Source organism: Jaculus jaculus, chromosome 10 (genome assembly GCF_020740685.1).
Source record: "Jaculus jaculus isolate mJacJac1 chromosome 10, mJacJac1.mat.Y.cur, whole genome shotgun sequence".
Lineage (NCBI taxonomy): Eukaryota > Metazoa > Chordata > Mammalia > Rodentia > Dipodidae > Jaculus > Jaculus jaculus.
Window position 1 is genome coordinate 111978606 of NC_059111.1, and position 13699 is coordinate 111992304.

The 13699-nt window shown below is 50.8% G+C and overlaps 1 non-coding gene across 1 annotated transcript; it reads left to right on the forward strand.

Moving 5' to 3' along the window:
* Positions 1 to 12257: 12257 nt before the first annotated feature.
* LOC123464192 lies at positions 12258 to 12361 on the forward strand. Its single transcript, XR_006639432.1, has one exon. It is a non-coding gene; the product is annotated as a U6 spliceosomal RNA (small nuclear RNA).
* Positions 12362 to 13699: the final 1338 nt, after the last annotated feature.

The window sequence follows — 13699 nt, forward strand, 5'->3', positions numbered from 1 at the left end:
GGGCAGAGTACATTCCAGAAAGCCTCATGAGAAAGAGTGGAATAGGGAAAGACTTGAAGTTTGGGAAGGATCTTGACCACTTCTGCTCCTAGACTCTCTGGCACCCATGCCTCACTCCAAACTTGCCTGAGAATGCCTGTGACTTCTGTGTCCGCCCCTGACCTTGGCTTGGCTGAGGAATCTCCACTTTCCAGCCCCTGCTATCCTCCCACCTCAGCCCAGATGCTCTGCTTCCTGCTGACACTGAGGAGAAGAGGCACTGGTGCCGAGCCCTTGAAAGGACGGAAGGACGGTGGTCAGTAAGGCCCTGACCCAGAAATGATCAGACTGGAGCCACCACCATAAGTGAGCCAGCTTCCAAGAGCCCAGGAAGCTCTCCCCTGCCATGGTGGGAGAATAGAGTCTTCAGAGGATGCTTCTAACTGATCTTGGAGCTAGCAGACTTTCTCTAGTGGCTCTTCTCTGAGACTCTAAAGAAATTCACTCACCTGGCTACAACAGACAATTCCTCTCACTTAAAAAAACATTTATTTATTTGTGAGAATGAAGAAAAGAAAAGAGAGGGGGAGAGAGAGAGAGAGAGAGAGAGAGAGGGAGGGAGAGAAAGGGTGCGCCAGGGCCCCTAGCCACTGCAAACAAACTCCAGACGCATGTGCCACCTTGTGCATCTGGCTTACATGGGTACTGGGGAACTGAACCTGGGTCCTTTGGCTTTGTAGGCAAGTGCCTTAACCACTAAGCCATCTCTGCAGCTTGCCTCATCCCTTTCCTTTGATTAGTGCAAAAAACCCAGACAAGTTTTTGCGTGGAGGGCCAGAGAGAAGGAAGACCCAGAGAGGCACCTGTACTTGTGTCAGCGGAGCGGCTCCGTGGAAGGACACCCTCACTCCCGCTCTGGAGAGGGGTTTGCCTTCTCAGGTCCTTAGCCTCCGGCTTTGCCTCCAGGAGTTCCACGGGGAAGATACAAAGGGTTAGACCTCTCTTCACTACAGTATGACCAGAAGCCGGAGGTGAGGTGGGAACACAGGGACCAGGCTAGGAGGAGGGTTTTCCAGCCAAGCTGAAGTCAGGCACCCAGAGGTCAGAGTCATTGGAAAAGGCCAGCAGAGGTGTCTATCCTAAGGTACTGAGGACTCAGTGGGAGGCAAACTGTCAGCCTAGGAAAGGAATGAGAGAGAGGCTGGCCCTGGCCTGGGGCCTCTGATTGTCCTCAGCACTCTCCGAGCTCCTAGAGTGACCACTGAGCAGGAAGCCCGTGCTTGACTCTCCCTGGTGACTGTATGTCTGTCTCCGAGGATGCAGCCTGGGACCCTACATCTTCACAGGAAGTTCCAGACCAAGTGACTCACACAAAGGAGCAGCCACTAAAATGTGCCACCATAGTCACTCAGACCCTTTGGACTCCACTGCTTCTCCCAGCTCAGGAGACTCCATTCCCGGATCATCACCTGCTGGCCGGAAAGTGTCTCAGAGTCACACATGCCCAGGTTCTAGGCATGCAGAAGAAGGGAGGGGAAAGGAAGGGAAGCAAAGGGAAAGTAAAGGAAGGGAAGGGAGAGTATAAAAGTTAACCTCAGTTGTCAACTTGATAGGATCTAGAATCACCATGGAAAGCCAGGTGTGGTGGTGCATGCCTTTAATCCCAGAATTTGGGAGGCAGAGGTAATAGGATCACCATGAGTTCCAGGCCACCCTGAGACTACTGAGTAAATTCCAGGTCAGCCTTGGCTAGAGCAAGCCCCTACCTCAAAAAAGAAAATAATAATAATAATAATAATAATAATAAAACAATATAGAATCACCATGGAAACGAATCTGTGGCCATGTGTGGTAGTTTGAATGTGATACTTGGAATGTATGGCCCCATAGACGAAGGTGTTTTATTCAAATTGAACCCCAGTATGCAGCTGCCTGCTGGGGGGGGTGCATGTCACTGGGGGATGGATCTTGGAGTCCAGCCTTAAGGTGTGCTTGGGGGCCAATCGTGAGTCCAGCCCCAAAGTATGTGGAGAACAGTTTGGAGCTCTGGCTGCTCATGCTGTTGGCCATTTGCTGGCTGTCAGTGATGTCTCTCTGCCATGATCTATGGAAGTGAGCCAGCGTCTTCCACCACTGATTGTGGGTCCCCTGGATCCTGTAAGCCTCAAATAGACCTTTCCTCCAATAAACTGTTTTTAGTCAGCAACAAGAAGACTGCAAGACTCTGACTGGGAGAGATTTCTCAGACTGGGCTGACTGAAATGGGAAGACTCACCCTGGCTGTGGACAGCACCATTCCGTGAGCTGGGGTCCCCGGCTGGATAGAAAGGCGAAAGTAAGCTGAGCGCCGGTGTTCGTTCCCCTCTGCCTCCTGACTGCAGACGCAGTGTGACCAGCTGCTGCGAGCCGGCTACGATGCCTGCCCAGCCATAATGTGCTCGAGCCTTCAGACTGTAAGCCAGACACACCTTTCCTTCCTTGAGGGTTTTGTTGCTGTTGTTTTGTTTTGTTTTTGAGGTAGGGTCTCACTCTCGCCCATGGTGACCTGGAATTCACTATTGTAATCTCAGGGTGGCCTCGAACTCTTGGCAATCCTCCTACCTCTGCCGCTCACATTCTGGGATCAAAGGTGTGCACCACCATGCCTGGCTTTGAGTTGTTTTTGTCAGGTCTTTGTTGCAGCACTGAGAAAGTAACTAGTAGAGAAGGAAGGGAAAGAAAGGAAAGAGAAGGGAGAGAAAGGGAAGGGAAGGGGTTGGTAGTTTGATTCAGGTGTCCCCCATAAACTTAGGTGTTCTGAATGCTAGGTTCCCAGCTGATGGAGATTTGGAAATTAAAGCCTCTTGGAGGCAGTGTATTGTTGGGGGCGGACTTATGGGTGTTATAGCCAGTTTCCCCATGTCAGTGTTTGGCACATTCTCCTGCTGCTATGGTCCACCTTATGCGGGCTAGGGGATGAAGTCCACCCTCTGCTCATGACATCATTTTCTCTGCCATCATAGGGCTCCTTCCCCCCCCCCCCCACCAGCCTGTAAACCAAAATAAACCTCTTTTTTTCTACAAGCTGCTCTTGGTTGGGGGATTTCGACCAGCAATGCGAACCTGACTGCAACATAGGGAAGGAAGGGAGGTGAGGGACATGGGAGGGGAAGGAAAAGAAGGAGTATATCCTATCTCAGGTTAGCAGAACTTTCTAGGATTCATGCTTATACTTTTCTCGTCTCATTGGCCGTTCTTGCCACATGCCCCCTGAGCTCATCCAGAGGCCACCATTACACTCCTACCCACACCTCAATGGTCAGAGCTGAGTAAGCAGGATCAAGTAAGCCATCTCAGAAATTACCAGTGTGGTTTTGCTGCCATGGTCTTGGCCTCAACTGGGTCACGTGGTGGTCTGAATTTTTATCATTTGTCAGAACAGTGTCACGTGATCACCTCCGCTGTAGTCTGGTGGAGCTGGCGTTAGAGTTGGCAAGCTCCCTTCCCCTCTCCAAAAGCAGAGTTCTTTCAGTGAGGAAGGGCCTGGGCCTTACGAGCGAAATTCAGTGTAATGACTCTATGGAGGTAGAGTTGACAAAAGGGTGAGTGGAGCCAAGTGTGGTGGTGCATGCTTTTGATCACAGCATTTGGGAAGTTGAGGTATCAGGATCAGTGTGAGTTCAAGACCAGCCTGGGGGCTACAGAGTGGGTTCCAGGTTAGCCTGGGCAAGAGTGAGACCCCACCTCAAAAAAAAAGGTGATTGGGTAAAGAAGAGGGACCAACAGGCAGTGAGTTGTGTCACCCCAGGCAGGAAGCACCTCAGTCATGCCCACGAGGGACAGTGACTTGGAAATAAGAAGACTCCACAGGGATACTCGGCTTCTAGACCAAACACTTCTTTAAGCAAATTGCAGAGGGAGGCCAGCCGCATCATTTCTCTTAATTAGCAAGCCCGTTTCTTTCTGAGGCTGGGAGTCCAAAAGTGAAATCTGTCATTGTAAATTCCAGCTCGTTCTCCAAGCCAGGCGGTAAGAAGGGCAAGCTCTGAGCCCTGCGGAGGTTGCACGAGCCCCAAGGACTGGAGGGGGAGCCCAGAATTCCTGTCTAAGTAGGCCGTCGCGTCTGTGAGCCCACGCAGTCACAGCCCAGCCATAAAGCAGCTCTTCAAATGCCGCTGGAGACTGTCCATAAGGAGGATATAATGAAAAGGACTGCCCAAGTGTGCAAGGATAATATAGTTAATGTATTACTTCTTTTATTATTTTATCATCTTTCATTAATTGCTGGCAGCATGCCTGCAGGAGTTGGTTCTGTGGAAAGGGCTTTTAGTTAAATGTCTCAAGCAAAACGACCACTTAGAACCTGCAAGCAAGGTTGAACCAAGGTTCACTCGACTTCAGTAAATCTTGTCTGAAGGGGTACGGGTTGGGGAGAAGGGGCTTCCTTGGGGGACAATCTAGCCACGCCAGATACCCCAAGTTGCTCAGAGCTGACAGCCTCACGATTTGAAGCACAAAAATGCGATTAAAAGCTTCCTCTCTCATTGGCATTATTGTCCTGTCGTGTGACCTTGAACAAGTGACTTGCAGCCTCAGCCACCTGACTCAGCAAAGACTTTCTCTCCTCCCAAGCTAATTACCTGGCGATTTAAGGGTCACAGCTCACTGCTAATAGATGAGGGGAGGGATGTAAGCAGGCTATGAGCTGCTGAGGCCAACTCCAGGTCCCCTGCTCCTGGGATCTCCTCCTGGACCAACCCTAACCCAGGTGCCCTTTGCACCTTGTCGGGTCTCATAGACTTGCGAGCCCCACAGGATGAAGCTGGCCCAGGTGCAGCCCGCCTGCCCTCAGCTCGCTCTCTCCCCACCGTCCAGTCTGCAGAGAAGACAGCGGTTCCCAACTCAGGACCTCACTCCTCTCTTCACACCTCTCCCGGCTCATTCACAGCAAGCTGGCAAAGGGCACCTGTGGTCTCACACACAGAAACCAGGGAAGAAGGTGGCAGCCAGCCTGCAGGTACGTGCCTAGCTTAACTCGTCTGCAGCAGGAACAGAGACCGAATCCAGAGCTGGCTGGTCAGGAGGCAGAGGTCTCTGCCTGGGCTGAGCAGGGGGGTGGGGACGTGCAAGCGGAGGAGTGAATCCATCCTAGCATGGGGCTGCCGGCATTTCCAGGGCCTCCCTCCCAGGGTAATTCCCCCCAAAAGGGACCCCCTGTCCTGTTTATCCCATCACACCTCCTTCTGCCCAGGCTTTGGGTAACCAGTCACTCAGGCCCCGTTCTTGTCACTCTGCTCAGCACTGCACAGCTGTGCGCCTGTTGCTCTTGTGCCTTCCCATCACTGGGAAACCCACCCCCCAGAGTCCCTGCGTCTTCCCCTCCAGCTTCACAGGAGCCCTGCCAGGATCTCCAGGCCACCAACACGCCCTCAGTATCACACACGACCTCACCGAGGCTCTCACTTGCAAGGCACAGGAGCCACTTGCAGCCAGCTTAAAGAAAGAAGAGCCAGGCGTGGTGGCACATGCCTTTAATCCCAGCACTCGGGAGGCAGAGGTAGGAGGATCACCGTGAGTTCGAGGCCACGCTGAGACTATATAGTGAATTCCAGGTCAACCTGGGCCAGAGTGAGACCCTACCTCAAAAAATAAACAAACAAAGAAGAAGAAGAAGAAGAAGAAGAAGAAGCAGCAGCAGCAGCAGCAGCAGCAGCAGCAGCAGTAGCAGCAGCAGCACCAGCAAACCAGGCAGGCAGAGGGGGTGCTGGAGAGATGGTTTAGCAGGTTAAGACTAAGGACCTTGGTTTGATTCCCCAGGACTCACGTAAGCCAGATGCACAAGGTGGTGCATGCCTCTGGAGTTCATTTGCAGTGGCTAGAGGCCCTGCTGCACCCATTCTCTCTCTCTCTGTATCTGCCTCTTTCTCTCTCTCAAATAAATAAAAAGCTTTAAAAAGAAAAGCAGCGAACCTACCCTGGGCTGCGCCATGCTGTGAGCTGAAGGCTCGCCACTCATGTCTGCAGGACTCCCTCTCACAGAATCAAAGCTCCCTGTATGTCGCCGTGCGATGTGGGCGCACCATGGTGTGTTTTGCCATTGCCCCCAGGGGCATCTGGGCAGTTTTCAGTTTGGGGCTCTGGCAAATAAAAAAAGTTACTGTAAGCATTTATGTAAGTATGTGTGGCATGTGGGTGGTTTGTGTATGTTCATGTGCTGAGGCCAGAGAACACTGAGTGTCCTTGGAAGGGGGTGGCTATAAATGTTCTCCATAGGGCTCAGGGTTTTTTTTTTGTTTGTTTGTTTTGTTTTTTTTTGGAGGGAGGGGTTTTATTTGAGGTAGGGTCTCACACTAGCCCAGGCTGACTTGGAACTCACTCTGTAGTTCCAGGCTGGCCTTGAACTCACAGCAATCCTCCTATCTCTGCCTCCCAAGCGCTGGGATTGAAGGTGTGCACCACCACATCTGCCTAGCGTCAGGTATTGTTGACTAAATTTCCTATTTGGGCCACAGCTGGTGGAGTCTGTGGGAGGCAGAGCCTTGCTGAGGGAGGCATTTTGCCGTGTGTGAGCCTTGGGGTCAAGGAGTCCAGCCCTCTCTTATTCTCTCTCTGCTGTGGATGTGTGATGTTAGGAGCCAGTTGCTTTTTTCTGCCATGCTAAAGCTTCCTCAAAATGGTAAGCTGGAATAAACCCTTTCCTCCCATCAGCTATTTCTGGTCTGGTGTTTGACCAACAACTAGAAGAAAACTGCTATAGTTTTCCTTTATGGCTCTTTTACATTGTTTCCTTGAGACAATGTTTCTCACTGAACCTTGCCTTACTGTTTTTCAGCCAGACTGGCTGACCAGCAGGTCCCACCTCTCTTGTCTCTGCCCTTCACAGAACTGGGGTTGCAGGTGTGTGTGGCCATGTCTGGCTTCTTAAGTGGGTGCTGGGAATCGAACTCACACATTCATGCTTATAAAGCAATCTTACTTGCTGAGTCATCTCTGCAGCCCCATTTTTGAGTTTAAAAAGAATTGCCAAGGATTGTGAGTTGGAGGCCAGCATGGGCTAGATAGCAACCCTCTATCTCAAAAAACCCAAACATTAAAATCAAAAGAATGAAAGGAACTGCCAAGCTATGTCCCACATGGTGTCGTCCCAGCTCGTACGCCCCCAGCAACGGACAAGCAGTCTGGCGTTACTGCATCCCCACCAGCTTTTGCTCTAATTGCAGTTTTCGTTTCAACGACTGCACTGAGCATGCAGCGATAGGTCTCTGTGCTTCGCAGCGCCTGTCTCTAGTAGGTGGTGACTGCCAGGTGTGCATGCACCCGTGTGCCCCTGCTGCCAGACACAGCGCCCACAAATGCCAACACATGTGCTGCCTATGGCCCTCCTCTACCTGCAGGCTCCACCCCACAGGGACCCAGAGACTCTTCCTCGGGAGAAATCGACCTGAAGGGGCTTCTTGGGGACCCGCGTGTAGCAGGAGGTGGGAAGGGCAGGCAAGCTCTCAGAGCAAGGCAGCCGCAGCCGAGTCCCCCCTCCAGAGTGCCGACAGGTGCTCCTTCGGCAGGAACTCCTCAGCCCCAAGGCCAGCTTGCCGCCGTGCGCAGTTACGTAGCGCCGTGCGATAAGCCGCTCCGAGACGTAGTGCTCGAAAACAGTCACTCATTCTCCTTACAAACCTACAATGTGGATAGGACCTCCAGGGTCAGGACCTCATTTCCCCTTCACACGGTGTCACGGGGTGGTTGTACTTGGGGCTGGAGGACCCGTTTCCAGAACAGCTCGCTCCCAGGGCTGGCTGCTAGCGGGTGTACACTCCGGGAGGCTGGCCTAGCAGTGCTATTCTTGGCCTTCTGAGGGCCAGGCTGGATTCCTCGCAGCATGAGCTGAACCTGGGAGCAAGAAGCCCAGGCAGAGGCCACACACTTCCATGGTCGAGCTCCGGCGCTCCAGAGGCCCGGGCAAGCCCACTCAAGGTGGAGGAAAGGGCCGCCGTGTTGGCTACTTTTCTCGTCACTGTGACCGAATACCTGACAAGAAGCACCTTAGGGCAGAAGGTCCTATCTTGACTTACAGTTCAACAAAGCGGAGCGCTCCTGTCAGGAGCACGCGGCTGAGTGTCCATGTGCAGCTGGTCACGAAGCAGAGCCGGGAGACAACTACGGCGGCCCGCAGGTTTTCTCCTTTCGTCCAGTCCCCGGATGCTGCTGCGCCTACACGCCCCCGCGTGGGGAAGGAGGAGGATGGGCTGATGGCGTTATTACACACAAAGTTCTCAAGTAGAGCTTCCAAGCTTCCAATATTTATTGGCTTATTCACTTTTTTTTTCTTTTCTTTTCTTTTTTTTTTTTTTTTTGGTTTTTCGAGGTAGGGTCTCGTTCTAGCCCAGGCTGACCTGGATCTCACTATGGATTCTCAGGGTGGCCTCGAACTCACGGCGATCCTCCTACCTCTGCCTCCCGAGTGCTGGGATTAAAGGTGTGCACCACCACGCCCAGCTGCTTATTCACTTTTTTTATTGTAGTGCTGTAGGTTGAACCCAGGACCTTGCGAAGCTGGGCAAGTGCTCTTCCAGTGGGCTTCGCCCCCAGCCCCTTCAGCCGTTTCTAGGACTTACTTCTCAAGTGTGAATTAACAGGCAAGGAACACAGGGCACTTGAGGAAAAAGAATGAAGGAAAACATAAAAAGAGATGGCATAGCCGGGCGTGGTGGCACTCACCTTTAATCCCAGCACTCTGGGAGGCAGACATAGAAGGATCACCATGATTTTGAAGCCAGCCTTAGACTACAGAGAGTCATGTCAACTTGGACTAGAATGAGACTCTACCTCAAAAAATCAGGGCTGGAGAGAGAGCTTAACAGTTAAGGCACTTGCCTGCAAAGCCCAAGGACCCAGGTTCAATTCTCCAGGCCCCATGTATGCTAGATGCACATGGTAGCACATGCGTCTGGAGTTTGTTTGCAGTGGCTGGAGGCCCTGGCATGAACATTCTCACTCACTCTCTCTCTCTCTCCTCTCTGTCTCTAATAAATAAATAAATCAGGGGAAAAAATCAGAGAGAGAGAGTTACAGAGGGCAGAAAAAGCAAAAACTCAACCCTGCTGTAATTAAGATGGAGTTAGATTTTGGAGGTAGATTTGTTTTGTGCTTTCATAGATGGTGTCTCTGGGTATTTCAGTCATGTTCTCCTCATCTGGAGCAGAATTAGGTCTAAGGAAGCTCTGTGAGCTGAGAACTTTGCTTCCTTGTCACTCCCCTGAGACCACTGTGGAGTGAAAACACTCTGAAATCTGTCGGGGGATTGGGAACTCGGAATTTCAGGTAGCCAAAGTGCTCGGGCCCCTTCCTGGAGGTGTGATTTCGTTTGACTCTAGGTGAACAGAGCCTCACAGCACAACATGCCCACTTCTTACCCAGCCTGCCCTAAGTCACCACCCAGCCAGCTGGGCTCTTCATGAGAGCCACAGAGGGGAGTTCCCCGGAGCCCCCCACTGCAAAGACCCCAGAGCCAGACTGGAACTGGGAAGGAAGAGCCCCGTGGTAAGGATCAGCACAGGATCTAAACGCAAGGTCAAAGCTGCAGAGTTACCTGAGCTTGACCCAGAAACCTGAGAGGTGACGTGTCCTTTCTGTGAAGCTGGAAACTGGGGCAGGCTCACTTGTGCCTACTGATTGCCAACGGTTAATCACCCTGGGAAAGTGGAAGAAATCATTCCTGCTCATTTGCAAATGGAAACCAAATGAGGACTTTCAGAGCACTTTCATTTCCAAACGCCAGGGTTTCCAAGACAGCTGACCTTGGGCTGCCAGGCAGGTGCACCCACTCCAAACTTCTGCCCAGGCCACATTTGGCGATACTTAGGACGTACTTGCCCTTCCTGCTCATCCTAGAGGCAGACCTACTTAGTTCAGAACACCCTGAAATCGTGTGTGCACACGAACAGCCTCTTCTCCCTTCTTTATTGCTCTGCTGAGACCTGGAGGCACACTTCACCTTGCTTGAAGGGCCCCGGCAAATCACCCTGAAACCCTTCCAAGAGTCTAGCGATGTATGTATGCCACCCCTTGCTAAAATGGGGACACCAAGAAATTCTACAGTGCTAACATACCCACATGCTGGAGGAATTGGGGGCTCTTTCCCCCACCCCGTTGTGAGATGTTTTCTGTTTATGGACCTGTTTGTTAATGTTGCATTTTGTGTCCTCAAAGGTGCATGCGTTGAGTCCTGAAGTAATAGCCCTGTGGATCAGATGTGTAATGGATTTCTTTCTGTGCTGCAGGGTCCATTGCTGTGATTTATGGCTGTTTTAATGCATGCAGCCTTCTTAAACAATTTACAGTTGATTGTTCTGGAGCTAGACCTGGGCCAAGGTTGCTCTGGAGAGGGGCCATCATGCGGAAGTTACGAGTGTCACTGAGTAGGTAAACAACCTTGGCTCAAAGGCTTTGGGTTGCTGTGAGAGGGTGACCACTGGTGACGGGGACAGGCTGCAGCATGCCCCTGCCTTCTGGACGCCATCCTTTGGTTTGCCGTGAGAGGGTGACCACTGGTGACAGGGGAGGGGCTGCAATATTGTATGTCCTTGCTGTCCAGACCTTGTCTCAGGCCTGGGCTCTGCTTGGGTGGCCCAGTGCTGATGCAGTAAGGGAAGGGTCTGGATCGGTCTCCCTGTCTCACTGTTTTCCAAGCGCTGCTTTGTAGCCCAGATGGCCAGACAGCGCCAGCCAGAGCGCCCCGTCAGCGTAGCCCACAGGGTTTCTCAGAGATGCCCTTTTTTATTTTTCGTGTTTTCGAGGTAAGGTCTCACTCTAGCCCAGGCTGACCTGGAATTCACTATGGAGTCTCAAGGTGGCCTCCAACTCACAGCGATCCTCCTACCTCTGCCTCCTGAGTGCTGGGATTAAAGGTGTGTGCCACCATGCCCGGCAGAGATGCCCTTTTATCCAGAAACAATCTGCAAGGTCTTAACATTTTATTTATTTATTTATTTACTTTTAAGCCGAGAGAGAGCCAGGACCTTTAGCTACTGAAAACAAACTTCAGACACATGGGCCACCCTGTGCTTCTGGCTTTATATGGGTCCTGGGGAGTTGAACCCAGGCCTTTAGGCTTTGCAGGTAAGTGCTTTTACTGCGAAGCCATCTCTCCAGTCTACCTTTGTGGGGTTGGTTTTTTTTTTTTTTTTTTGTTTCTTTCTTTGTTTTCTTTGGAGACAGGGTCTCATGTACCTCAAGCTGACCTTGAATCAAATATGCAGCCAAATATGGCCTCAAACTTCTGATGTCGTAGCCCTCCTGGATGCTGCGTCACAGGAGTGCACCACCATGCCTGGTTACGAGGTGCTGGGACAGAACGAGGGCCTGTGTGTTTTAGGCAGGCACTCTCAGTTGAGCTCCCTGCCCAGTCCCTGTGGTATTGTTCTTAAGCTTCCTAATTTAATTACACTAAGAATGGGGCTTTAGGGCTGGAGAGATGGCTTAGCAGTTAAGGTGCTTGCCCGTGAAGCCTAAGGACCCAGGTTCAATCCCCCAGTACCCATGTAAGCCAGATGCACAAGGTGGCGCATGTGTCTGGAGTTTGTTTGCAGTGGCTGGAGGCCCTAGCATGCCCATTATATCTCTCTTTCTGTCCCTCATAAATTAATTAAAAATAATGGCTTTAGAGGGCTAGAAAAAGGCTTGGTGGTTAAGGCACTTGCCTGCAAAGCCAAAGGACCCAGGTTTGATTCCCCAGGATCCACATAAGCCAGATGCACAAGGTGGTGCATGCATCTGGGGTTCATTTGCAATGGCTGGAGGTCCTGGTGCATGCATTCTCCCAATCTCTCTCTCATAAGTAAAAATAAAATATTTGGAAAATATTTAAGTAAAAAACGAATGATGGCTGGAGAGATGGCTTAGTGGTTAAGGCACTTGACTACAAAGCCAAAGGACCCAGGTTCGATTCCCCAGGACCCACAAGCCAGATGCACAATGTGGCACATGCATCTGAAGTTCTTTCGGAGCAGCTGAAGGTCCTGGTGCACCCATTCTCTCCCTCTCTCTCTCATCCCTCTCTCTCTCAAATAAGTTAAAATCATAGAAAAGGAAATATGAAAAAGAATGGTTTTAGAGACTGCAGAGATTGCTCAGTGGTTATAGGTGCTTGCTCGCAGAGCCTGCCAGCTTGGGTTTAACTTCCCAGCACGTATGTAAAGCCAAATGCACAAAGTGGCATATGCATCTGGAGTTTTTCTTTTGCCATAGTGCACCCCACCTCTCTAAATAAAAAAATATACAACCTTTTTAAAAAGATATCTTTAGTGCTCATTTTGGCAGAACATCTACTAAAGTTGGAATGATACAGAGATTAGCATGGCCTCTGCACAAGGATGACATGCAAATTCATGAAGCGTTCCATGTTTTTAAGAAGGTACCAACACATGATGTATCCACTAGAAATATCTTGTTAACAATGATAATAAAGATTATAATAATAAACATTAACATAAACAATAACATAACAATTAACATAACAATTAACATAAACAATAATAAACATTTTAAACTACCTTTAGTATATTGTCACCCTAAACCAAATTGAATTTCAGGGCAAGTCTTCCTCAGAAGGTAGGAGGTATGAGAGGAAGGCTAGAAACAGACCTCACAGAGCACCTTCCCTTTTGTCGGTACATGAAACCAGGGGTGTCTGTGTGGCTCTCTTCAGCCCAGAAATCTCCAGAAGGATGTGCAGAGAATTCAGAGTCCAGTGGAGAGAGAGAAGCCCTGTGAAGACAACGTGGAGAGGGGACCACAGAGGCACCGCTAGCCTAGAGGCACCAGGGAGGCAGAAAGGGCCATGGTGTCCCAGGAGACCGCCCACCTACATCCAGGTGAGGAGTGTGATGCTGGGTTCCCGTGGGCAAGGTCCAGTGCTGATGACAGTCTCTCCTTCCACCTGCACATGGGCATCTCAGAGGACTTCCTCTTAGAGCCAGGTGTGATGGTGCACATCTGTGATGCCAGCCCTTAGGAGGCAGAGGTAGGAGGATCACCCACAAGTTTGAGGTCAGCTTGGTGTACATAGTGAGTTCCAGACCAGCCAGAGATGCAGAGCAAAACCTTGGACAGAGAGAGAGATACAGAGAGAAGGAGAGAGAGGGAGGGAGAGAGAAGGAGAGAGGGGGCGAGATGGGGAGAGAGAGTTAGGGAGGTCTTGAGGGCTTGCTTTTTCCAAATGAAACTGTGGGTAAAAGGATCCATGTGAAACTGGACGGCAGCCGGCTTCATAAAAGTTCATTTAGACAAAGCCCAGCAAAACAGTGTGGAAGACAAAGTTCAATTATTTTAGTGTCTATATAAAGCTCACAGGCATAGATGTTAAATTTTAATTCCTAGAGATTCCGTTGTAAATAGAAATTACTAAGTGTTGCACTCAGGTTCGCATTGCTGGTAGAAATCACCCAACCCAGAGCAGCTTGTGGGAAAAAGAGGTTTATTTTGGCTTACAGGCTCGAGGGGAAGCTCCAGATGACAGGGGAAACGATGACATGAGCAGAGGGTGGACATCACCCCCTGGCCAGTATAAGGTGGACCATGGCAACAGGAGAGTGTGCCAAACACTGGCAAGGGGAAACTAGCACCCATAGGCCCTCCCCCAACAATACACTGTCTCCAGGAGGCATTAATTCCCAAATCTCCATCAGCTGGGAACCTAGCAGTCAGAACACCTGAGTTTATGGGGGACACCTGAATCAAACCACCA